The following is a 26,268-nucleotide window of genomic DNA, read 5'->3' on the forward strand; positions in this document are numbered from 1 at the left end:
TCTATTCAATACATTTCCCCCGAGTTTCATGAAGAAAAGGGTGAGACAGAATGACAAAAGATTCTAAGACTATTTGCTCCGACCAAGTCTACAGATGCAGTTATATGCTCATGTGTGTGTGTGTGTGTGCTTGGACCAAGTCTACAGGTGCATTTATATGTGTGTGTGTGTGTGTGTGTGTGTGTGTGCAGTGCTCAGACTTAAGAGAAAAGTCACTGAATCATATGTGACAAATCTTATCAGATTGAGAAGAATATATAATACTTACTAAACGCCTGTGTCCAGAAACCATGCCAAATGCTCATTTAACACCTGCAGCAAGCTTATAGGAGGGGAAACTGAGGTACAAGAAGGTTAAATAACTTGTTCAAGACCATCTAGTGATTAAGTGACTGAGACAGGATTCAGATCCAGATCAACTCCAGGGCCCTCACTGAGAGCTGTATCATTTCAAGGCACTAATAACACTGGAGGAAGGGATTTTAAGAGCAGGAAAGAATTTATCTGAAAACTATGAAAAACGTTGACTACACTAAAGTTAACTATGAAAAGGTTATCAGCAAAAATGCCTATGACCCAAGAAAAATTAAATTTTCATCCCAAGGCTCTTAAGCAATCATATTTAAACTCTGCACTTAAAAGTTCACATTACAAAGAAGCTCAAATCAAATGAACTCTGAACTCACACATAATACTGTTTTAAACATTGTTAGCCTGTTTAATGTGGCTTAGAGGCATTTTTGTTCTAAAAAAAATCTTTACTTATTTGGCTGCACCAGGTCCCAGTTGCAGCTCATGGGATCTTTCAGTTGCAGCACGTGGGATCTAGTTCCGACCAGGGATCAAACCAGGGATGCCTGCATTGGGAGCTCAGAGTCTTAGCCACTGGACAACCAGGGAAGTCCCAAGAGGCATTTCTATTTTAACAACTACATGATACTTCATTACTTCAAGATATATAAAAGGAAATTATTATTACTCTAATAGATTATACACTGCAAAGGGGAAAAGGCAAATTTATAATGGATAAATCTAGCACACGAAAACTTAACCAAGAGTGAGATTTAACATCACTGATAATGAAATTAACATCATGGGCCTCCTGATGTTAAGCACTGAGAAAGACAAAACATCCTGCCTACAGTATCTACCCTGGAGTCATTCAAGAAGGAACAGATAAATTCAAATAGGGGATATTATGCAAAATAAGTGGGTTCCCAAAATGCTGTTGTCATGGAAGACACCTCCCCCTTCCTAAAAGAGAGCTAAGGGACTAGTATGGAGTAAGATATATGACGCCAACTCTTTGGAAAAGACCCTGATGCTGGGAAAGATCGAAGGCAATGGAGAAAGAGAAGAGGGTGGCAGAGGATGACATGGTTAGATAGCATCACCGACACAATGGACATGAATCTAAGCAAACTGGGGAATAGTGGAGGACAGAGGAGTCTGGTGTGCTGCAGTCCATGGGGTCACAAAGAGTCAGACACGACTTAGTGACTAAACAACAAATATGACACATAAATGCAATATATTTCTTGACTGAATTCTAGATTTCAACATTTTTAAAGTAATCTATAAAGAACAGTATTAGAACAACTGGGGAAATATACAATGTGGACTCTAAGTTAGATAATGATAATACGTCAATAATGTTTACTTAATGTGAACATTACCTAAAGGACTAAGATAGAATAACAGAACCATTCTTCATGGAAAAAGGAAGGAGCAATGAATCAAGAAGCAGAAGTCAGAGAGTAAGACAGGAATTCAGGCCACTGCAACTTAAACCCCTATCTTCCTTTTCATATAACCTACGCACAAGCGTGCTGCTGACACACTTCAACACCGCATCTCTAAAGTAAAAGCCCAGTGTGCAGAAAGGTGAGTGCCCACTCACTCACCAGTATCTATTAAATATGTGTGTGTGTCAGACTCCACGGCCGCAATACACATAAAAATAAGATTCTGGAATCAGTGCCCAGGTTTGAATCCTAGCTTTACCAAATCCCCACTCCACTACATGCTATTTGTGTAACTTTCAGCAAATTACTAACTGTCTTAGTGCTTTGATACCCTCATTTTTAAAGGGAAGATAATAGTACTTACTTTAAAGAGCTGCTGTGAAGAATAAATGACAGAATACATGTGAAATGCTAGAATACTGCCTGGCATATACTAAACAACCCAGTAGAGAATAGCTAGCTGCTTTGTTATTATTAGGCACTGGAGATACAAAGTCAAAGAAGATACACATATAAAAGGTGTGTGTGTGTGTAAAAGTGTCAAATGCCTCAGAGGGGTCCTTCCCCAACATATAAAAAGGGGTGTGTGTGTGTGTGTGTGTGTCTGTGTCTGTGTGTGTCTGTCTGTCTGTCTGTGTCTGTCTCTGTGTGTGTGTCTATATGTGTCTGTATATGTGTGTGTCTGTGTCAGTGTGTGTGTGTGTGTCTGTGTGTCTGTGTCTGTCTGTGTCTGTGTCTGTGTGTGTGTGTGTGTGTATAAAAGTGTCAAATGCCTCAGAGGGGTCCTTCCCCAACATATATAAAAGGGGTGGGTGGCTGGGTGTGTGTCGGTATGTGTGTGTCTGTGTGTGTGTCTGTGTGTGTGTCTGTGTCTGTGTGTGTGCAAAAGTGTCAAATGCCTCAGAGGGGTCCTTCCCCAACATATATAAAAGGGGTGTGTGTGTGTGTGTGTGTGTGTGTGTGTGTGTGTGGGTATGTGTGTGTCTGTCTGTCTTTGTCTGTCTGTGTGTGTCTGTGTGTGTGTCTGTGTGTGTCTGTCTGTCTGTGTGTATGTGTCTGTCTGTCTGTGTGTGTGTATAAAAGTGTCAAATGCCTCAGAGGGGTCCTTCCCCCACACAGTGCCTGGCACACAGAAGGTGCTCAACAAATACCTGATGAACCAACTAACATGAAGAAAGAAATATTCACTGACTGGGGACTTCCCTGGTGGTCCAGTGGCTAAGAGTCTGCGCTTCCAAGGCAAAGGTTTGATCCCTGGTCAGGGAACTAATCCCACAAACCACAACTAAGAGTTTGTATGCTGCAATTAAAGATCTTGCCTGCCGCAACTAAGACCCATCGCAGCCAAATATTTTTTAATTAAAAAAAATAAAGGATTCACTGATTTGGCAATATGGAAAAAATAGTGACTCGTGACTTCAGTGAGACCACAGGGTACCTAAATGCAAATTCAAAAAAGACGTATTCTTCGGGTGGGCACATAGATTGATAAGCAGGGCTCAGGCTGGACTTCAGCACCCCTCCCCACTAAAACACACATAACACCCTCAGGGCTGGCACAATGTGCGGTGAACAACTACAGCTGGTTAAAAAGTGAACCGAGATATGGAAGTGACAGCAACAAGTACAGACTCTACTCCTTCATAACCTGTCCGAGAAGGGAAACGCAGAGGCCTCTGGTATGGGGAAATTTCTCCAGTTTTAAAAGTTGTGAGAGAATGGTCTTAAAATGACAAAAAGATGGTTAAATTTGACATACGATAAGAAACTAATATAAAAATAAAAGGGGGAAAGAACACATGCGATAGAATGCTAGGAAACGTCATAGGAAGATTAAATTTGGTGCAGAACTTAACAAAATTTATGGATGACTTTAAAGAAAGTTAACAAGTGGTGTTTACAAGAGATCTTTTTGGGGTGCTGGAAAAGTACCACTGTCAGGCAATGATTACACAACTCTACAAATCTGCTGAAAATCATTCAATTGTATACTTCAAAAAGACAAATTTTGCAGTATATAAATTAGGCCTCAATAAGGCTGGGTGTTTTTTTTTTTTTTTTAAGTGGTATTTGTTTGCTGAAGTGTGGAGGGGAAATTATACTATTAGCGTTTCTCTGACTAAAGAAAGGAAGTAGCCAAGAGGAAAAGTACAGTAATTCATTTGACAGGAAAATAAAAAGGAAATTTTTCATAGATTAAGAAATACTAATGTTTTCACTCAGCCCAATAAACAACAGTACTGTATCTCTGGGTAACTATAGACCTGGCAAAGACCACAAAATCTTCCTATCTTAAGAGTATAAAGACATTAGATTTGAAAACCTTAAATGTGGAATTAAGGAGAAGGAATACTTCAACCTACTTTCCTATCCTCCTTACTTTCCTTTCCCCAGAAGAGAATAACAATTTATTCTAATCTCACATTATTGCATGTGCTGAGATACAGAGATGGTAGCTCCTCTGAGAAGAATTTTTTAAAAATTTGAAAGCAGGAAATCAAATTGTTTTAAAAGAACCTATGGTAATTTCTTCACATGTCTGATGACAATCAGTCAATGCCCTCTGTCAGTCAAAACATCCACACGGGGTATTTTTTGGAGAATATTAATTTGCATTGGTTCAGGGACTTTTGCAGAAGTTTCCCAAAACAGCAGTATTGTATTTTAAAATATTTACCCTATTTGTAACTACAAAGATCAAGCAAAAATGCACCTACAAACAACCATAATTCACATTTGCTTTGAGCTATGAAAATATTAACCTACTCTGACCTCCCTGGCACCAACTCCGGCAAATCCTGGGTCAAGTCTCAGCTTCCAAAACAGCACAGGTGTCTCTAATTTCAGACCTGTGCGTCTCCTCTTTGACTTTGGCTGAATCAGTAGCAAGCCCAGAAAATAAAAACAAAAAGCCATGCCATGTAGGTCTTTTCTCTCTTCCTCCATAAAAGAATGTTCCAGCAGATACAAATGAAATAACCTATTAATGTATAATTCTACCTCCTCTGTGTATAATAAGAGTCAAAATAGTTCAAGATAGTGATATTCATGGTGTTAATCCATCTAGACTTGAAAAATAATACTGATGAACTTTAAAGTTTACAGGACCATGCCTAACCTTCTGTAGGCATTCAATAAATGTTTCTTTCCTTTCCATTAATTCTTAAAGTATTTCCCAAAATAGTTCCTGTTCATTGTACCCCAATACAAAGCAGGCAAATAAAAGAAGGTAATTTCCTGACTGCACACCTAGATCAGACTCTGAAAATTCAGGCACCAGATGATGATGAAGGCTATTCTGCTAAAGTTAAATTTTACTCTCCCTGCCTCCCTGCCTTCTGCTAGAGGAAGTGGCTCAACTGTTTTTCCCTGTAGCAAGGAATCAGCCGTTCCTGTTCTTTGTGACTGGAAGCCAGTCTCAAGAACCTGTTCTAAGTGCAGGTGCAGCGAGAGCCCAAATTACTGTCATCAGCCCACAGAACTCCATGGTCAAGTTCACAGGATTCCTGGTTGGAAGACCGTGGAGAGTCCTGCCATTGGTTTTTTTGGTGACCAATTTCACCCTCCAAATGATCCAAGTTTCCTGCCCCAATGAGGAAAGGGGTCTCCACACACCTGAGAATACAGAAAACTAAAGCTACACACAACGGCACTCATCTCTGCTTTGACAGGAAATGTTCTGCCAGAAATAGGCTTGCAGAGCTGCACGAAGCTGCCGTCTATAACTCTTTTTGTGGGCATCTGATACGAGGCAGATAAATAAGTCAGTCATAACTGGTGTACTTTTGTTCAGGCTCCGGAGCTTAAGATAGGAACACAAGCAAGCTGTGTCAAATCAAACTCTAGTGGTTACAGACAGACAGACGATTCTGTCATCAGTAAGAAAATTTATATTTGTCAGCAATAACTGGCTGGAGTTACAGCTGTCAGCATGGCCTGGCCACTGTCACGATAAGCCCTTTGATTGCATCTAGTCACCATTCACATAGGCTGCTGAATTTTAGTGACCAGAAGAATTAGCTGGCCTGTCATCCCCCACTACCCCAAGCTAGTTTATACAATGGCTCCAATACAAGAACTTGTGGCTCCTCAGGAGTGGGTCATGGGGAGTGGGGCGGTGGGGGGTGTGTGGCTGTGTGTGGCTGTGTGTGTGTGTGCGTGGGGGTGTATGTGTGTGGGTGCTTGTGTGTGTTTTCATGGTTCAGTTCTATGACTACCAGAATTTTAACTTGGTTGTGCTGCTTACTGGCATTCAACACCCTCTGACAAGACCCTAGATGTAGCCCACAACACCAGACAAACTATCATAGGGCCATTATGGGGCCACGATGAGTATTTTCCTAAATAATAACCAAATTCAATCAATCAAATACTAACAAACACCTTAGAAAAGAAGGCAGGGAAGTGTAAATAAACCTGGGACCTACCTTGTTTACAACTCCCACAGACAGATGAAATTCAATTCCATGCCAATCATACCCCTTCGATCACTAAAACACAAACAGAAAAATAAAAGTTCATGCCATATAAGCAGTTCTTCCAGTTCCTACAAGGTGTTTGGTTTCAGAGTTGACCAGCTATTTATCTGCTTCCTATTCTCTCTACACCCACAACAGTAGCTGAGTGTCACTGGCAAAAAGGCCCAGATATTGGGGGCGGGAGGAGAAGGGGACGACAGAGGATGAGATGGCTGGATGGCATCACCAACTCGATGGACATGACTTTGGGTAAACTCCGGGAGTTGGTGATGGACAGGGAGGCCTGGCGTGCTGCGATTCATGGGGTCGCAAAGAGTCAGACACGACTGAGCAACTGAACTGAACTGAACATAGAGTTAGATACAGGCAACACTGACTGAACACTAGCTATATGCTAGGCACTATTCTAAGTGCTTAAATGTACTAATTAATTTAATTCTCACAACCCTATGAGATATTGATCAACTCGTTTTACATACAAATGACAACTGACCTGTACCTCTGAAAATTGCTCTTACTAGTGTTAAGAAATGCCTCTTAAAAATGCAGGCAATCTCAAAAAATTTTTAAATGTAGGCAATCTCAACCACTGTTGCTGGGCTGTCTCAATGGTTGATGTTTATAAAATGTTCCATTTTATATTTCTTAAGTCCCCATGGTGAGCTAAGCACTATACCAGGTGTTCAACAGGATTCATTCTCTGTCCTACAGGAGTTGAGAAACTAGTTGGGGAGATCATACTAAATCCAAGTAACAGTCCAAGAAATGGAATGTCCTATTACAATGTACACTCTCTTTGTGCAATCATTCAGTTAAAAAAAAATCAATAACCTTTGGGGAAAGCCAAGGAAAGCTTCACAGAAGAAGTGCCCTAAAGTTGGACCTAAAGAAAAAAAAAAAAGGCAGACAGGAGAAACGCCCTACGGGCATGGAAATGAGAACCAACCCATGACGGCAGAGACAATCTGGGTCCTTTATCACCTGATCCCATCCAGTCTCACCAGCCTTTGCCCTTGTCCACTGGCCTCTCTCCCCTCCTCATTAATCATGCCCAACTTCTCCCTTCTAGAACACACAATCTTTGATAGCTCTGTTGTTTCTCCTATTGCTTTGAAAGTTCCCCCACTCCCCAACCCCAGACTTTTTCCCTGATAGATAACATTAACTAATCCTAGTACAGAGTAGGTACTCAATAAAATATAACCTCTGTTATAAATACTATTATTCAAGATTCCACTGAAACATTTTTCTATAGCCTTTTCCAATTCTCCAGAGCTAATCTACTGACCTCTCTGCCACACCTGCATGGAGTGGCATTTGTCCATTTCTCCACTAGGGCGATAAAAGATTCTCCTTTCCTCAGGTTTCTTTTTTGCTCATCTCTTACTTGAACAGGTAACATCTTTTATATGACTCTATATCCCCCAAGACCTAGTGTCTGGCACGTAATAGGTACCCATTATGCACTTGCTGACTGAAGGTCCAACAGACTCAAATTTACAAAATGAATAACGATAGGATTCTGCTAAAAAATCAGGACTTCGGTGGTGGTCCAGTGGTTAAGACTCTGCACTTCCACCGCAGCGGGCATAGGTTCAATTCCTGGTCAGAGAAACTAAGATTCCACATGCCACACGGAGCAGCTAAAAATTAAAATATTAAAAAGACTAAAAAGTCAGTCATTTAGTACATTTAAACAATTCAGTCTGTCAGAAATTTAATGTACTTTAACATCTTCATGAATATGTATGCTACATAATATGCAACAATTCATGCACAGAAAAGTCAGACACAACCAGCTGACTAGTTTCTGCTTGATGAAAAAATGAGGTCCTCGTTCATCCATGCCAATGGACAAAGGTAAAATTAAGTGAATTGACTGTTTAGATATTGTGGATGGTGATCTTTCTCACTGAAATGATCTGACTTTGAATGCAGTTGTTTAGTCTCTAAGGTGTGTCCAACTCTTTGTGACCCCATGGACTGTAGTCTGCCAGACTACTCTGTCCATGGGATTTCCCAGGCAGGAATACTGGAGCAGGTTGCCATTTCCTTCTCCAGGAGATCTTCCCGACCCAGGGATGGAACTCATGTCTCTTGCTCAGCAGGAGGATTCTTTACTGCTGAGCCACCTGGGAAGACGTATGTATGTTTAAATAGGTATTTATACTGGATTTAGTCACAGATGGTAGAGGTTACAAATTTAGAAGACCAATCATAATTCCAAGGTTTATTTATAGAAACTTTCCATATGGTAAGAGTTTAAGAAGTAAGACAGCAGCCTTTTTCTCTGCCCGAAGCAGAGGGCAGCAGAGTGCCAAAGGACCAGACCCTCTCTAGACTCTGCTCCTGACACTGCTCCCAGCAGAGGAAGAAGCGTGCCGGCCAAGCAGGAGCCTCACTGGCACTCAGTCACCCACGGCAAGGGGCATTTTGCATGTCTGTGCTATTCAAGGCTCAAGTGTTCATTTTATACAGGTCTGTGTTCACTGAAAGCACAATTTGTGGCTTGGAACTTAAAAAATGTTCTAACGCGCTAGTTTGTCCACATACTAATTGAGTCAGCCAGGTTTGAACATGCCAAGCTTAAAATACTCTCTAGATAGTTGTGCAAAGGTATGAGCTCAATCCTTTATTCTCAGGAAAAGGAACTCAGTCAGGGAGAATGACTATAGCAATAGTATTTCAATGAAAGCCATAGCAGAAAAGTCAACTGAATAGTTTCGAGTTACTATTTTTAAAATATCATAATAGAAATAAGATACGTGCTAATGACAGATTTCTTACAATGATTAATCTTACTTAAAATGAGATCCCGGTTTTTAAGTTCCAAGTTGTCAGAGAAAGTATTTTGAAACTGATTTCTACATGAGACCATCTCATAAAAAAGTTGTTTTAGTCATCCACTGACTAAACCCCTTCAGAATCCAGTCTAACTTACTTTATATTGAAACAAATTAAGTGCTTTATATGAACAGTATTATAAGCAGAACATTTTTACTCTTTTATCAGCTTTAGAAAAATGCCAATAAAATTGGAATGACTAAATTTTTATAAATAAACCTCAAAGCCCACACATCTGATCCCTCCCATTTCAGTTGGGGAACCAGAGCAGAAAGAGTTCAATGACCTGATAACAGGAAGACTGGGACCAGAATCTGATTACTAATCCAATTAATTTATTGTACTGCATACTACCTAACACACTGTTTTATCAAGACAGAACATGTTTTGGAAATTACAATGAAAGAAAAGTTTAAATACCTACACTTATTCACTAACTGAAAAGAATTTAAAATTAAAATTGCGCCCTAAAGATGTGAAAATGCTGTCCCTTAAAAACTTGAGCAATAGAAAAATTATAGCAGTTATTTTCAATGCTTTTGGCTCAATACCTGCTTACACAGAATCTTTGCTAGGAGTTTAACTTTAAAAAGTTATTCTCACATTCCAAAGCGTATGGGAATAATTTTTACAATCTAAGATGACATTATCCTTATCTTTTAAAACATAAACTTCCTACCAAAAAAAAAAAAGTAATTTCACAGAATCCACAGTTATCTTTCAAACAAACATTTCTTTTGAAAGAATGCAATTGTCTCATTTTAATTTGGGGGGAAAGAGATGCAAAAAATAGAAGAAAAGTAACAAAAATAAAATGGAAGGAAAATGAAAAGAAGAAGAAAAATCAATATAAATGTTTGTCTGATATCAAAAAAGGAGGAGAAAAACAATTTTCAATTTAATAAATGAACTATAGTTTTTACACAAGCTCCTCTACAAGGTATGGTTACAGCTCCTCAAACTGAACATCTGAAAGAAAAATCTAAACCTGATTTTTGCCTGATTCCACTTCCAAAGATAAGACCATTAGGTGGACTGGGCCTCCTGGAACAAGAAAGGAAGTGAGAAATGTCAGTCCATGCAGCCCCCTCAAAGTGCTGGTACTGGCTGGAACTATTAATACTGGAGAGCCTCAAAGTGGAATCAAGAAAGACCACTGCTCCCAGACAAGTCTAAAACCTCCTCTAGAAGAGACTAGAAACATGAGGAGCCACATGCTCTGCAGCCTTTCACGCGCACCAAAAGCCCTTCCTTTCCTTTTATCAATTGAACTTGGGACAGAAAATTTCAATAACATCTAAGGTAACGTTTAATTAAGATGCCAAGAGGGGAAGAGAAGCAAAACCATAGGCACTGCACACACATGTACACGATGGAGGAAGGGAATGAGTGAGACCTACGGAGTCCGACTACCAGCACAGCTGCAGCATCCAGCCTAACACACGCCTGTGTGTACAGGCTCAGCCACGCAGTCCTGTCCAACTCTGCGACCCCCTGGACTGTAGCCCATCAGGCTCCTCTGTCCATGGGGTTCTCCAGGCAAGAATACTCCAGCGGGTTGTCATTTCCTACTCCAGGGGATCTTCCCAAGCCAAGGATAAAACCCCCATCTCTTGAGTCTCCTTCACTGGCAGGTGGACTCTTTACCCTGCACCACCTAGGAATCCCTTGGTAAGGCACTAGAACATGGACATAACTTACAAATAAAACACTAAAATCTCAAACCCTCCATGCAGATGGGGAGTTTCCAACTCTATGAAAGTTCCCAGTTTCACCTTCCCCTGCCAGCACCCCATAACAAGTCATGGAAGCATCTCCTATCTCACTGTGTAAAAAGACTGAAGTCATAGCTCTGGATGGGCAGATACAGTGATCACTTTTTGAAACTGCAAAGCAAAACTCACTTTATAGCTTTCCAGGTGTCTGGACATCTATTGTCTTACGTGATTCTCCTAACACTGTAAGGTGGTCCTGACAGAGATGACGGGTGGAGAGTAAATCACAGCAAAGCCCTACTGCAAGTGGATTTGCAGAGGAGGGGTCCATTTGTCTCTGAGTTCTAATCATTGTTTAGATCTCAAACCTGACTCTCACACCTCTGTAGCAAGTTTTAATAAATGCGTACACTCCTATTTTCTTAAACAGAATAAAATGAATAATTTTTTATTACTCCTTGCTTTTTCTCCATAATAAATTATTTTAATTTTTCAAAATAGGTAATACACAACTATGGTTTTAAAAAACCTCGCAGCACATTGAATGGATCATGAAAAGTAGGTCTCTCTCCCACCCAGTCCCCCAGTACTTCTTTCAAGAAAGGATATCAAGTTTCTTGTCAGTTAACACTTTCTTAACAACTAGCTCCCTCTCCTGTGCTTACAAATACGGCCACAGCAGAATGACTTCATGGTTATCACCCCAGAGACAGCACATCTCCACCATCACTGAACGTGGAGACTGGGCCTCACTGTGGCGCCCCGCATTTGTACCCTCCCCACACACACTTCCACTCAAGTGCACACACAAGAGGAGAGGTTTCTTTAAACATGCATGGTAAATTATCGTTGCTGTTGTTTAGTCACTAAGTTGTGCCCGACTGTGACCCCCATGGACTGTAACCCGCCAGGCTCCTCTGTCCATAAGATTTTCCAGGCAAGAATGCTAGAGTGGGTTGCCATTTCCTCCTTCAGGGGATCTTCCCAAACCAGGGATCAAAGCCGTCTCCTGCATTGGCAGGTGGATTTCTTTACCACTGTGCCGCCTGGGAAGCCCATGGTAAAACATACAAGACATAAAATTTACCATTTTAACCATTTTTAACTGTAAAATTCAGGGGCATCAGATTTACAATGTTGTGGGACCATCACCACTATTCACCTCCAAAACTTTTTCATCATTCCAAACAGTAACTCTGTACTCATTACACAGTAATTCCCCATTCCCCCTCCCTGGAGCCCCCGCTAACACTATTTTATTTTCTGTCTTTATGAATTTACCTATTCCAGGTACTTCATGTGAGAGAAATCATACAATATTTGTCCTTTTGTGCCTGGCTTCAAAACTCAGCGTAGTTATCTTCAAGCTTCCCATGTTGTACGTTGTTTCAGAATTTCCTTCTTTCTGAAGGCAGAACAATATTCCATTGTGTGTACATAGCACATTTCATTTATCCATTCACCAGCGGAGGGACATCTGGGTTGTTTCTATCTTGTAACTACTATGAATAATGCTGCTGTAAACACTGGTGTATAAGTCTAAGTCCCTTCTTTCAATTCTTTTGGGTATTTGCTTAGAAGTAGAATTGCTGTACCTATGGCAGTTCTGTGCTTAACTTTCTGAAGAACCACAAAACTGTTTTCCACAGTGGCTACACCGTGTTACAATTGGGATACCGAGGTTCCCGTTTTTCCTCCTCAGAGTTTTTTGGTAATAGTTATCCTAAAGGATGTGAAGTGGTATCTCACTGCGGTTTTCATTTGCATTCAAAGGAGAGGATTCTTATATCTGTGGCTTCGGAACACTTTGCATTTGAAGGCGTTCCTGTGGCACTGGTCCAACTCTGACCCACAAAGAAGTGTCTGATCTGGCTTTTCGTCGAGGTTCTCAAGAGTCCCCCACTCATTCTGAGTCCCAGTCACTCCAAACCCCACTTACTTTGACGACCACCATTCTCCACTCTGCCTTCTCTGCACATGCCTTAATATCCTTCCACCTAGGTTTTTTGGCTTTCTTCTCAAGAAATGCGGACCTATTTATAACTAGACATTGCCAGTTTAATCAACAAGCTCCTTCAATTTCTGGAAGAAGTGACTACTCACAGCACTTTTGGCATTCAAGTCTTCGCAGGAATTGTCAACATGCTCAAAAGTTCTTTCTTTCTTGACTATCTAAGGCACTTGCTTTTCTTTTTCTTAATTTTGGGTTCAGAACTCTTCTGGATGCTTGAAAATGACAGCAAATTGATCTCTGGATAACCAAAGTTTTATCAGAGGCATTTTCATGCCTATTTTTACCTGCATTTAAGCAGAGCTTGCAGATAAATAAAATAAACACATTAAACCTCTCATCGCTCATAAAGAATACAACAGAGATGACAAAATTTAAAAGACTTTGGTTAGTATCCCACAATAAACTGCTATTTGACTGCCAAAGTTGCCTAGAACCTGGTAGGCACTAGATAAATATTTATTGAATGAACGGTTTAAGAAGATATAATACGGCAGCAGAGAACGTAGGCTTTGGAGTCAGATCTGGATTTGTATGTCAGTTCCAACCTTCATTAGTCATAGATCTTGGAATAAATTGCTCAGCTTCCCTGAGGCTCAGAGATGCTAAAAAAAAAAAACATAATACCACCTATCTTCCAGAATGACTGTGAGGAGATGTTATTGGTGACATATTCAAATATATAAACCGCTTTGTTGGTATAGGCTCTAGGTACTTCAAAAACATTGATTTAAGCAAAAGACACAGTTCAGGAGCTCACGGTTCATTTATTTATTCAACAATTATTTAGTGAAGGCCTACCACATGCAGGCACTGCAGCTGCAAAGACTCATCGGCGACCGAGAAAGACAGATCCTCGTTCTCCTGGAGCTTACATTCTGACAGAGACATAAAGCACAATAATAAACGTAACAGGTAAACTGCACAGACCTTCAAATGTAATGAGTGCTTTAGGGAAGAAAAGGAAAAGGCAGATGAGGATAAAGGGGATCAGAAGTGGTGGGGGCAGATCGAGACTGAAATCTATTCCACACCACAGTTTCAGGCATGGGGTCAAATCACAGCAAATGAGGAAGAACGATAAACGCAATGAGCTCCTGGCATCTGAATCCTTCATCCAGCACTGAGCTCTTCATCCAGATGGCAGCTGGAAGAGCCCAGTGACCCTAACATGACCGATCACCTTCAGTCTCATAGGCTCCCCTTGTTCCAAACACAAGATTTTTCTCTCCTTCTGCTCCCTAGAAGGTCCCCAGAGAAGAGAACAGACCAGAGCCTGAGGACAAACACACCTTGACTGGACAACGGAGAGAGGGGCCTGCACAGGGCTAGCGTGACTCCCACGTTCTGAGTCAAGGCCCAGGAGAAACTGAAAAATCACATCATCTCGGGGCTGGAAACGGACCATCATGTGTCAACAAATATTTTCCAAGTGACCATGTGCTAGACGCTAAGGATACACAGATGATTATGACAAAATCCCTATTCAAGGCATTGTGTGCTACGTACTTTTTATTACAGGCATTAACTAATGGTTATGGGAGTACAAAGGCAGGAAACAAAAAGCAGACTTTCAAAATAAATTGCCAAGAATCATCCTGGGATCACCACACTCACCCTCTCCTACTAATGCTACGAACAGAAGACTCATCTGGTGCTTCAGGGCAAGGAGAAAGCGAGGCTGCGACCCTTGCAGGGCCAGGCCTTGAAGCCTCTCAGAGCCAGGGTCTTGTTCTCTCGTGTGGTTTGTTAAAGCAAGCAGCTGGGCTTCCCAGGGGGCTCGGTGGTGATGAATTCACCTGCAGGAGACCTTGGGTTCGATCCCAAGGTCAGGAAGATCCCCTGGAGAGGGAAATGGCAGCCCACTCCAGTATTGTGGCCTGGGAAATCTCATGAACAGAGGAGCCTGGTGGGCTACAGTGCATGGGGTCGCAAAAAGTTGGACTTCACTCAGCAACTAAAACATCACCTAAAACACCAAAGTAGTTAAAAGCTGTTATGATCATTTGCATCCCCCTCTTCCATTTCTTTTCCACAAAACATTGGAATCACAGGAAAACACTGTTCCAGTCCAACCATTCACTCGGTGCCAATCTTCAAATTTTTAAAAAATAGTACTTAATCCATTAAAATATTTGCTGGAAGAAAACAGTGCCTTCTCTTCCTGTCCTAAAGGAAATTTTATTTCACCCAGGCTATTTACAGAGATCTAAGGGATCTACAACTTTAACTTCTAGAATAAAACCAACCATGACCACTTCCAAGCCGTGTGTCTTTTCTGCTGGCTCAGGTTCTAACCCTTCCACCTCCCAAGGCTTAGGAGTCTTTCCAGGTCTAAGTCTCCCAGCACTCTTACTTTCCATTTTATGGCTAATTGTGACTCTCAGGAATCCAGCCACAAAGTACTGTGGGAAATTGTTAATCCACACACCATACTTCACCTTCATCTTCCAGATAGAATCTCAAAGGCCTGTAAAGCACCGTGTCAAAAGTATCTGTCTTTACACATCTCCAAAGGTAAAAATAGAAAAAATCACTTTGCCAACAAAGGTCCACATAGTCAAAGCTATGGGCTTCCCTCGCAGCTCAGTTGGTAAAGAATCTGCCTGCAAGGCAGGAGAGCCAGGTTCAATTCCTGGGTCGGGAAGATCCCCTGGAGAAGGAAATGGCAACCCACTCCAGTATTCTTGCCTGGAGAATCCCATGGACGGAGGAGCCTGGCAGGCTACAGTCCATGGGGTTTCTAGAGTTGGACACGACTTAACCGAGTAAACCACCATGTTTTTTCCAGTAGTCATGTATGGACGTGAGAGTTGGACAATAAAGAAAGCTGAGCACCAAAGTATTGATGCTTCCTAACTCTGGAGCTGGAAAATACTTGAGAGTCCCTCGGACTGCAAGGAGATCAAACCAGTCAATCCTAGAGGAAATCAACCCTGAATATTCATTGGAAAGATTGATGCTAAAGCTGAAGCTCCACTACTTTGGCCACCTGATGTGAAAAGCTGACTCACTGGAAAAGACCCCGATGCTGGGAAAAACAGAAGGCAAAAGGAGAAGACAGAAGCAAAGGGTTGGATGGTTAGACAGTCTCACCGACTCAACGGACATGAGTTTGAGCAAACTCCAGGAGATAGTGAAGGACGGGGAGTCTGGCATACTGCAGTTCATAGGGCAGCAACTCAACGCTGAACAACAAAAGGAAAAAACTTATCTCTGACTTATTTTCACTTATTTCACTTGTTTTCACTTATTTGTAATCTCTCTACATCCAATAGAAACATACTTCACCAGGATAACATATCTCAGCAAACTGCTGCTATCTCAGCAATTACAATGCAGTATATGCTTTCAATAATGAGTCAGGCCTTGGGAGTGGTTTAGCACATGGAAATTCACCAGCTGGCACCTACAACTAGATTCAAGGAGGCAAATGGAATTTTTCTGTCAGGTTTTTCCAAAAGTCAGCTGGTTCTTAAATTGATTATACCCTTCTGAAGTATTTACAGATGAAATGATATAATGTCTGGGATTTGTTTTTAAATACTGAGGCAGAAGAGGGGAGTAAGGGTAAACAATATTGGTCATGTGTTGATAACTGTTGAGCTGGGTGGTAGATCCATGGTGGTGGTTGATTTTATTAGTCTCTTTACTTCTACATGTGTCTGAAATATGGGCTTCCCTGGTGGCTCAGAGGTAAAAGCGTCTGCCTGGAATGCAGGAGACCCGGGTTTGATCCCTGCATCAGGAAGATTCCCTGGAGAAGGAAATGGCAACCCACTCCAGTACTCTTGCCTGGAGAATCCCATGGAGGGAGGAGCCTGGTGGGCTACAGTCCATGGGGTCGCAAAGAGTCGGACACGACTAAGCGACTTCACTTTGAAATATAGTCCATTATAAAGATTTGATTTTTTTTTTAACTTATGTCATGATCCGGAGAACCGAAGTAACAAAGAACAAAGTGATTCTTGGAATCAATGAGCCCCATAATCTACCAGAGGAAAAACTGTTCTTTTCTTAATACATAGATCTCAATTCTAACACTTAGTTTTCACTGAACAAATACTTACTGAGCACAGCTAGCAGGTGCCAGGCACTAACCTGAGTTCTGAGGACACAATGATAAAATCCAGTGGTAACCTGCTTCATGAAAGGGCTGAGCACACAGTGCCACAGCCCAAACAAGAAGAAGAGCTAATCCAACTCTGGCCAGGAAAAAGTTCCCAAGAACCATCTAAATTAATTCAAACAAGATGCAACCAGGGAAACAAAGCACCTGAAAAAGGCCGCATGTCGACCTTTACCATCTCGTAGACTTAGGTCTGTAAGAGGATGTCTGCTCGTTTATGAACTGAAGTGCGTTTCCCTGTAAAGCAGAAATCATCAAACTGCCACTCATTCAACGAATATTTATTTAAAGCCTGCCACAAGCCAACACGTGCTAGACAAAACTCATGGTCTCTGCCCTCATAGAGTTCATAGTCTCAGAGCACAGAAAGACAAAAACAAGCAAGGAAGCCAGCCATCAAGAAGAAAACCAAGTACAAATCGTTACCAGGTTGTAAAAGAGAACAAAGAAGGAATTCTGTGGCAGAGAGCACCTACTTTTTAAAGACGGTGATAAAGAAAGCTGGACAACTGAAGAGAGACCAAGGGATGACTGCGTGGCTGACTGAGCGAAAGGGCCCATGCTGTGAGGTGAGCGCAGACAAGGCGTGTGTGGGATGTGGGTCACAGGAAGAAATGCCCATTCTACTCTAAGTGTGATGGGAGATGGCTGGAGGTGAGGGTTTCACAGAAGTGGCAAGATTCAATCTGTGTTTTTACGATCATTCCTGCTACTCTGGAAAGAATGCATTCAATTTTAGATGAGTAAAACCAAAACACCAGAATTGATTTGGCCAGTGAAAATCACCTCTGCATCCCCATTATCAACCTGAAATCTTCTAAATGACCCTACTAAGTCCAGGCTCCACTTTACAGTTTTTGTTTTGTTTTGAGCACTTACTACCCATAGGTCAAGACCTCTGAGGAGCTCCCTGGGAAGCTGAAACAAGCCTAGATGCCCGGGGTTAGCATTTTTCTCATTCTCCAATTGCCAAAGTCAGATTCATTTTCATTTACTCATCTCCTAATCCACAATCAGCTTCTTGATGGAAAAGAAAGGAGGAGGGAACTTCCTCCAGTTTTTCAGGCAACAATAAACTTACTGAACATCTGATAAGGCATGTGATTGCACAACCTTTCTTATTGCCAACTATGTTCCAGGTGGGAACTCCACTATGAACGCAATTCTAATTCTGTCCAAGTTGGCTAAATCTCAGAAGGATGTCTAAAGCAAACTCACTTAATTCTGCTTTTAAGAAACTTTCCTCATTCCAAAGTCTGAACCAGAATAAACTTCTAATAGCATTTGTAACTAATAAGGAAAGAAAAATAAATTTCACTGTCAAGCCCTATGACATGTGAATAGGCAACTTTGACAAAGGCATTAACAAACCAAGTTATGCTCAAAGAGATTTTACTGTTATTTCAAAAACAGAATGGAAAGAGGAGCAATGGACAGCAGCGACATCTGTGGGGCTTCACCTATGGTACGTCACTCATGTTGACGTCATTCCTACAAGAGAATTCTATCCCCCTCTAACTGACGAGGACACAGGCCCAGAGAAAGTGGTACTAGCTCAGGGTCACACAGCTATTAAGTGGCTTCCATGGCCCCTACATTAAACAAATGTTTAAGCAGAGATCTAAATCACAGAATGTCTTCCACATGACTGATGTACTAACAGATAAGGAAGTTTACACATACGTGTGTGTGTTTCACCTGGGGGTCTAATCACCAACTGTACTATTTCTTCAGCGAGGAAAGTGTTTAGGATTCCTACTTGCAGACCACCAGAAACCACCTCTGAAGAGACCAGGGAGTTTGATGGCAAAAGTTATCCAGGTTATTTGTCTTTAATGAAACCAAAAGAGCTTCTCCTTGAAGGCAGTATATACTGATACTTTCTTGGGGTTAGCAGCAGTGACTCCCTAAGAAAAGCTTATAGGGGCTCACAAAAAAGGACCATTGCAGGACTGCCTATAAGTGATTAGGGTGGTGACACTGAGCAACACTATTCCATCAACAAATAGAATGAGACAGCACACGCGAAAGCACCAAACAGCGGCTAGCATAAAACGCTCGACAAAAAACCAGCTTCTTCCATTCTCTGCTCTGAAGCATTTGTACAAAAACAAACAAACAAACAAAACTGCTGGATGGAGTCATACCATCTTACTTAGTTGGGAAAACTAATGAAATTCTCTTCCTCTCAAATCCAGCCAGACTGAGTTTAAATATCTGGGCCCATATTTGCTAAGAAAAACAGGGACACAGCCAGCAACATTTCAGAAGTCAAAGTTAGTGTTAGTATTAGTTGCTCAGGCATGTCCGACTCTTTGCGACCCCATGGACTGCAGCCCACCAGGCTCTTCTGTCCATGAGATTTTCTAGGCAAGGATACTGGAGTGGGTTGCCATTTCCTTCTCCAGGGGATCTTCCCAACCCAGGGATCAAATCCAGGTCTCCTGCAGTGCAGGCAGATTCTTTACCTACTGAGCTACAAGTCAAAAGCCTTCTCTTAAAAATGATTTTATTTATTCCATCAGTCAGCAGCAGAGCAATGGACAAAAAGGTATCTTTAACGCAGGGCTAAGAGTCGAGTGCAACACAACCCAGCAAAACCACCAAACTGTCACTGCAATCTACATTACGATCTGCATTCCTCCATGTCTGTGATCCCGGAGTGCTCACAAGCAACCTGGTGTATTAGATCATTACTAAACACCTCATGCAGGGGCAAATGCGTCTTCAACTATTTTAATGGTTTAACTTTTGAAATGGGATGATCTTCTCTATAAAACACTCTTTGAAATTAATTCTATCATTTAGACGCTTCTGAGATTCAGACCGAGATTAACAACCTCCTACCCTAACTGAAGTTGAGACAGTGTGAAATGGTAACGACTACTGGAATGAACATCGTGATAAATGTAAGGATCAAATGAAATCACAGAAGGGCTTTTTAGGGGTCATCTACCTTAATGCTCTTACAGAGGGAAAAAATTCAAAGATGTTAGAAAACTTGTTCAATATTACACAGCTAATCAGTGACAAAATGAGGTGTTTTTTTTTTTTTTAAGTCCCAAGCCTACTGATGCCCTGCTGGCCAGCTGACCTCTCTCTACTAATAAAAGCTGCCACTTATCAGATAATTACCATGTCCCAGGGGCAACACTAAGGGTTTCACATATGCGATCTCATTTACTCTCACCACAATCCTATGAGGAAGGCACTATCAAACCATTTTATAAATAAGGAAACCAGGATTCAAACCCAAGTCTGTCTGATGCCAAAGTCTTTGGTTTCAACCACTATACTATGCCTCTCTACTTTCCATTCATTCATTCATCAAATACTCGCTAAGCAACTCTAAGGGATCAAGTTCTGTCTCAGCCCTAGAGATACTAGTGATGCAGACAGACAAGGTCCCTGCGCTTATGCTAACAACTAAAAAACAAAAAAATAAAGCACTGCACGTATGACTGATAAGTGCTGTGGAAGAACAGTAATGTGATAATAACTACAGAGGCAACATTATGCCACCAATCATATATGAAAACACTAAATATGTAAAAAGACTACCATCTCAGAGACGCCATTAGGATATCTACTAAAAAAAAAATAAAATAACAAGCATTGGTAAGGATGTAGATAAACTGGAATGCTTGTGAACTGTCGGTGGGAATCTACAAAGAAAGTAAATTTAATCTTAGATAGTGAAGTAACTAAATAGGATTCTGAGTCCTTAAAACATAATAGGGATTTGAAACAATATATTCTGAAAAGCAGATAAACCACTGCCCTCTTTCTTTAGCATGACACTAATTCTAGCACAGGCATACGCAGAAAACAAGTATAACACACCTTTCCAAATTAAAATGGTGGAGAGGCCTGACAGAATGCGGTCCACTGGAGAAGGGAAGGGCAAGCCACTTCAGTATTCTCGCCTTGAGAACCCCATGAACAGCATGAAAAGGCAAAAAGATAGGACACTGAAAGATGATCTCCCCAGGTCAGTAGGTGCCCAATATGCTACTGGAGGTCAGTAGAGAAATAACTCGAGAAGGAATGAAGGGATGGAGCCAAAGCAAAAACACCACCCAGCTGTGGATGGGACTGATGATAGAAGCAAGGTTCGATGCTGTAAAGAGCAATATTGCATAGGAACCTGGAATGTTAGGTCCATGAATCAAGGCAAATTGGAAGTAGTCAAACGGGAGATGGCAAGGGTGAACATCAACATTCTAGGAATCAGCGAACTAAGATGGACTGGAAAGAGAGAATTTAACTCAGATGACCATTATATCTACCACTATGGGCAGGAATCCCTTAGAAGAAATGAAGTAGGCATCACAGTTAACAAAAGAGTCTGAAATGCAGTACTTGGATGCAATCTCAAAAACGACAGAATGATCTCTGTTCATTTCCAAGGCAAACCATTCAATATCATGATAATCCAAGTCTATGCCCCAACCAGCAATGCTGAAGAAGCTGAAGTTGAACAGTTCTATGAAGACCTACAAGACCTTCTAGAACTAACACCCAAAAAAGACGTCCTTTTCATTATAGGGGACTGGAATGCAAAAGTAGGAAGTCAAGAAACACCTGGAGTAACAAGCAAATTTGGCCTTGGAGTACAAAATGAACCAGGGCAAAGGCTAATAGAGTTTTGCCAAGAGAATACACTGGTCATAGCAAACACCCTCTCGCAACAACACAAGAGAAAACTCTACACATGGACCAACCTAAATAGTATATTCAAAAGCAGAGACATTACTTTGCCGACTAAGGTCCATCTAATCAAGGCTATGGTTTTTCCTGTGGTCATGTATGGATGTGAGAGTTAGACTGTGAAGAAGGCTGAGCGCCCAAGAATTGATGCTTTTAAACTGTGGTGTTGGAGAAGACTCTTCAGAGTCCCTTGGACTGCAAGGAGATCAGCCCTGGGATTTCTTTGGAAGGAATGATGCTGAAGCTGAAGCTCCAATACTTTGGCCACCTGATGCGAAGAGTTGACTCATTGGAAAAGACTCTGATGCTGGGAGGGATTGGGGGCAGGAGGAGAAGGCGATGACAGAGGATGAGATGGCTGGATGGCATCACGGACTCGACAGACGTGAGTCTGAGTGAACTCCGGGAGTTGGTAATGGACAATGAGGCCTGGCGTGCTGCGATTCATTGGGTCGCAAAGAGTCAGACACGACTGAGTGACTGAACTGAACTGAGACACTGAAATGAGACTGATTATATTCTTTGCAGTCAAAGATGGAGAAGCTCTATTCAGTCAACAAAAACAAGACTAGGAGCTGACTGTGGCTCAGATCATGAACTCCTTATTGCCAAATTCACATTTAAATTGAAGAAAGTGGAGAAAACCACTAGACCATTCAGGTATAACCTAAATCAAATCCCTTATGACTATATACAGTGGAAGTGAGAAATTGATTTAAGCGACTAGATCTGATAGATAGAGAGCCTGATGATCTATGGACGGAGGTTCGTGACACTGTACAGGAGACAGGGATCAAGACCATCCCCAAGGAATGCAAAAAGGCAAAATGGCTGTCTGAGGAGGCCTTTACAAATAGCTGTGAAAAGAAGGGGAAAGAAAAGCAAAGGAGAAAAGGAAAGACATACCCATTTGAATGCAGAGTTCCAAAGAATAGCAAGGAGAGATAAGAAAGCCTTCCTCAGCATCAATGCAAAGAAATAGAGGAAAATAATAGAATCGGAAAGACTAGAGATCTCTTCAAGAAAATTAGACACCAAGGGAACATTTCATGCAAGGATGGGCTCAATAAAGGATAGAAATGGTATGGACCTAACAGAAGCAGAAGATATTAAGAAGAGGTGGCAAGAATACACAGAAGAACTGTACAAAAAAGATCTGCATGACCCGGATAATCATGATGGTGTAATCACTCACCTAGAGCCAGACATCCTGGAATGTGAAGTAAAGTGGGCCTTAGGAAGCATCACTATGAACAAAGCTAGTGGAGGTGATGGAATTCCAGTGGAGCTATTTCAAATCCTGAAAGATATGTTGTAAAAGTGCTGCAGTCAATATGCCAGGAAATTTGGAAAACTCAGCAGTGGCCACAGGACTGGAAAAGGTCAGTTTTCATTCCAATCCCAAAGAAAGGCAGTGCCAAAGAATGCTCAAACCACTGCAGAATTGCACTCATCTCACACGCTAGTAAAGTAATGCTTAAAATTCTCCAAGCCAGGCTTCAGCAATATGTGAACCGTGAACTTCCAGATGTTCAAGCTGGATTTAGAAAAAGCAGAGGAATCAGAGATCAAATTGCCAACATCCGCTGGATCATGGAAAAAGCAAGAGAGTTCCAGAAAGAGATCTATTTCTGCTTCATTGACTATGCCAAAGCCTTTGACTGCGTGGATCACAACAAACTGTGGAAAATTCTGAAAGAGATGGGAATACCAGACTACCCGACCTGCCTCTTGAGAAACCTGTATGCAGGTCAGGAAGCAGAACTGGACATGAACAACAGACTGGTTCCAAATAGGAAAAAGGAGTACGTCAAGGCTGCATATTGTCACCCTGCTTTTTTAACTTATATGCAGAGTATATCATGAGAAACGCTGGGCTGGAAGAAGCACAAGCTGGAATCAAGATTGCTGGGAGAAATATTAATAACCTCAGATATGCAGGTGACACCACCCTTATGGCAGAAAGTGAAGAGGAACTAAAAAGCCTCTTGATAAAAGTGAAGGAGGAGAGTAAAAAAGTTGACTTAAAGCTCAACATTCAGAAAACAAAGATCATGGCATCTGGTCCCATCACTTCATGGCAAATGGATGGGGAAACAGTGGAAAGAGTGTCAGACTTTATTTTTCTGGACTCCAAAATCACTGCAGATGGTGATTGCAGCCATGAAATTAAAAGACGCTTACTCCTTGGAAGGAAAGTTATGACCAACCTAGACAGCATACTGAAAAGCAGAGACATTACTTTGTCAACAAAGGTTCGTCTAATCAAGGCTATGGTTTTTCCAGTGGTCATATATGGATGTGAGAGTCGGACTATAAAGAAAGCTGAGTGCCAAAGAACTGATGCTTTTGAACTGTGGTGTTGGAGGAGACTCTTGAAAGTCCCTTGGATGCAAGGAGATCCAACCAGTCCATCCTAAAGGAAATCGGTCCTGAATATTCATTGGAAGGACTGATGCTGAAGCTGAAACTCCAATACTTTGGCCACCTGATGCGAAGAGCTGACTCCTTGGAAAAGACCCTGATGCTGGGAAAGATTGAGGGCAGGAGAAGGGGATGAGAGAGGATGAGACGGTTGGATGGCATCACTGACTCAATGGACATGTGTTTGAGGGAACTCTTGGAGTTGGTGATGGACAGGGAGGCCTGGTGTGCTTTGGTTCATGGGGTCGCCAAGAGTCGGACATGACTGAGCGACTGAACTAGAACTGGAACCATCAGGATTACACACTATGCAATTTCAATCCCCACTTCTTTTTTCCTCATTCTCATATTCCTATTAACTTTCTTTTCATCAGTTCCTCTGATATCTTAGCACAGAGACAAACTCTTATAATTGTACAGGTACAGGCAGTTCATTAAGCTCTCTTACTGGACTCAGATTGCTGCTGTGGGAACTGCCTCCTCTTAAGTTTCTGGGCTATTATCAGATAGAGGCAACTCTTAATCTCCCTGGCTTCCTTTCCAGGGGCTTATGCCAAGAAAAGGTGGAGAAAAGACCTAGCCAGTTATCTAAAGTACTGTACTTCTAACCATTAGAAGTGGCTCTGAGTTGCACATTATTTACCTTCACAGTAGAATGTACCGTCAATATTCTTTGTTTTAGTTATTAAACTCACTTGGTACAGATCTTAGATACACAGAGAAAATAGTACAGCTACCCCTCCCCACTCTCAGTGAACTATAATGTCAACAGGAAGAAAAGGTCTTGGTGAAAAAAAGAAATGTTAAGTAACAAAAAAAAGAGAGAGAGAAATGTGAAATTCCCTGTAAGTCCAGAGGCAGGACTCAGCACAGGGGGCATGGGTTCGATCCCTGGTCAGGGAACTAATATCCTGCACACCTCGTGACTTGGCCAAAAAAAAAGAAAGAGAAGTAATAAGAGGGTACTACAAGGAGAGGAGAGTCTGAAAACCAGTTTGAGGTTGTACTGATCAAGGAAAGTTTTTCTGTAAAGTTAAGCCTCAGGCTAACTTTTAAAGTGGCCAAGGACATAGTTTAGGGAAGGGGAGGAAGTTACTCAGAAAATTCAGAGCAGCACTATCAAAGGAAGGTACCAATTATCAGAACAGAATGATAACTAGTGCTTTTTAAAGTTCTGGTTGAAAAAACATGTAATAATTCTGCTTTGTTGTTTAGTCACTAAATCGTGTCCGACTTTTTTGCAACCCCATGGACTGTAGCCTGCCACATTCCTCTGTCCACGGGATTTCCCAGGCAAGAATACTGGAGTGGGTTGCCATTTCCTTCTCCAGGGGATCTTCCCGACCCAGGGATCAAACCTGCCATCTTCTGCACTGCAGGCAGAGCGTAAATGCTCAAGACAAAGAAACAGAAGCTGAAACAGATTCTAAGCAAGAAGAGCTTATCCAGTCTGCTTTTGTGCCAAACGTCGTTTTCATATATACACATATACATATACATATGATCTGTCTTCAAGGTTCTTTAGCCAGGAGAGGCCACGTAACTTCATAATAATGACTGGAGTCAGAAACTGCAGGAGGATGAGGATGGGATATCTTCTCACAACAGAGCTGCAACTCATTAAACAGAAATCTGAAGGCCTCCTACAGGCCAGGCACTCCTGCAGTGTACGTGTGGGTGGGGGTATAGATCTGGTGTTAGAAACTGGCTGACCTCAACCAAATTTGGCAGGCAAACAACTTTTGTCTAGTCCAGAGTGTTGACCTGTGCAGCATATTTTAAATAAACGCTGAGGCGTAATTTACTCACAATGCGACGCACACAGGTGAAGTGTGCGTTTCCAAGAAGGTCAGTGAGTTCTGACAGATGTAGACTAGTGTGCTGTCGCCACGCCTGGGCAAGAGAAAACATTCCCATCGCCCCTCATGCCATTCTGCAGTCAGTGTCCACACTCATCACCAGGCCAGCCACTGGCCTCATTTTCCTTAGTGTAAATTAGCGTCACCTATTCTAAAACTTCAATATAAATGACACCATACAGTAAGTTCTCTTTCATCTCTTACTTTCACTCAACATGTTTTTGAGATTCATTCACACTGTTGCATAAACCGATAATCCACTGTTTTATCTATTGGTTTATCTATTGACCTTCTGATGATGGCATTTGGACTGTTTCCAGTTTTTTGGCTATTAGGTACTATGGAAATTAATG

At 41.6% G+C, this 26,268-nt stretch overlaps 1 long non-coding RNA gene across 1 annotated transcript in view; it reads right to left on the reverse strand.

The window, feature by feature from the left end:
* Window positions 1–26,268, reverse strand: part of LOC108636074 — a 76,900-nt gene that overhangs the window by 36,467 nt on the left and 14,165 nt on the right. The window contains exon 2 of the long non-coding RNA XR_001918127.1: window positions 6,173–6,235. This is a non-coding gene — a long non-coding RNA (uncharacterized LOC108636074). The remainder of the gene's footprint in view (window positions 1–6,172; window positions 6,236–26,268) is intronic.

The sequence above is a fragment of the Capra hircus genome, chromosome 5, assembly GCF_001704415.2.
Source record: "Capra hircus breed San Clemente chromosome 5, ASM170441v1, whole genome shotgun sequence".
In the NCBI taxonomy this organism is placed as follows: domain Eukaryota; kingdom Metazoa; phylum Chordata; class Mammalia; order Artiodactyla; family Bovidae; genus Capra; species Capra hircus.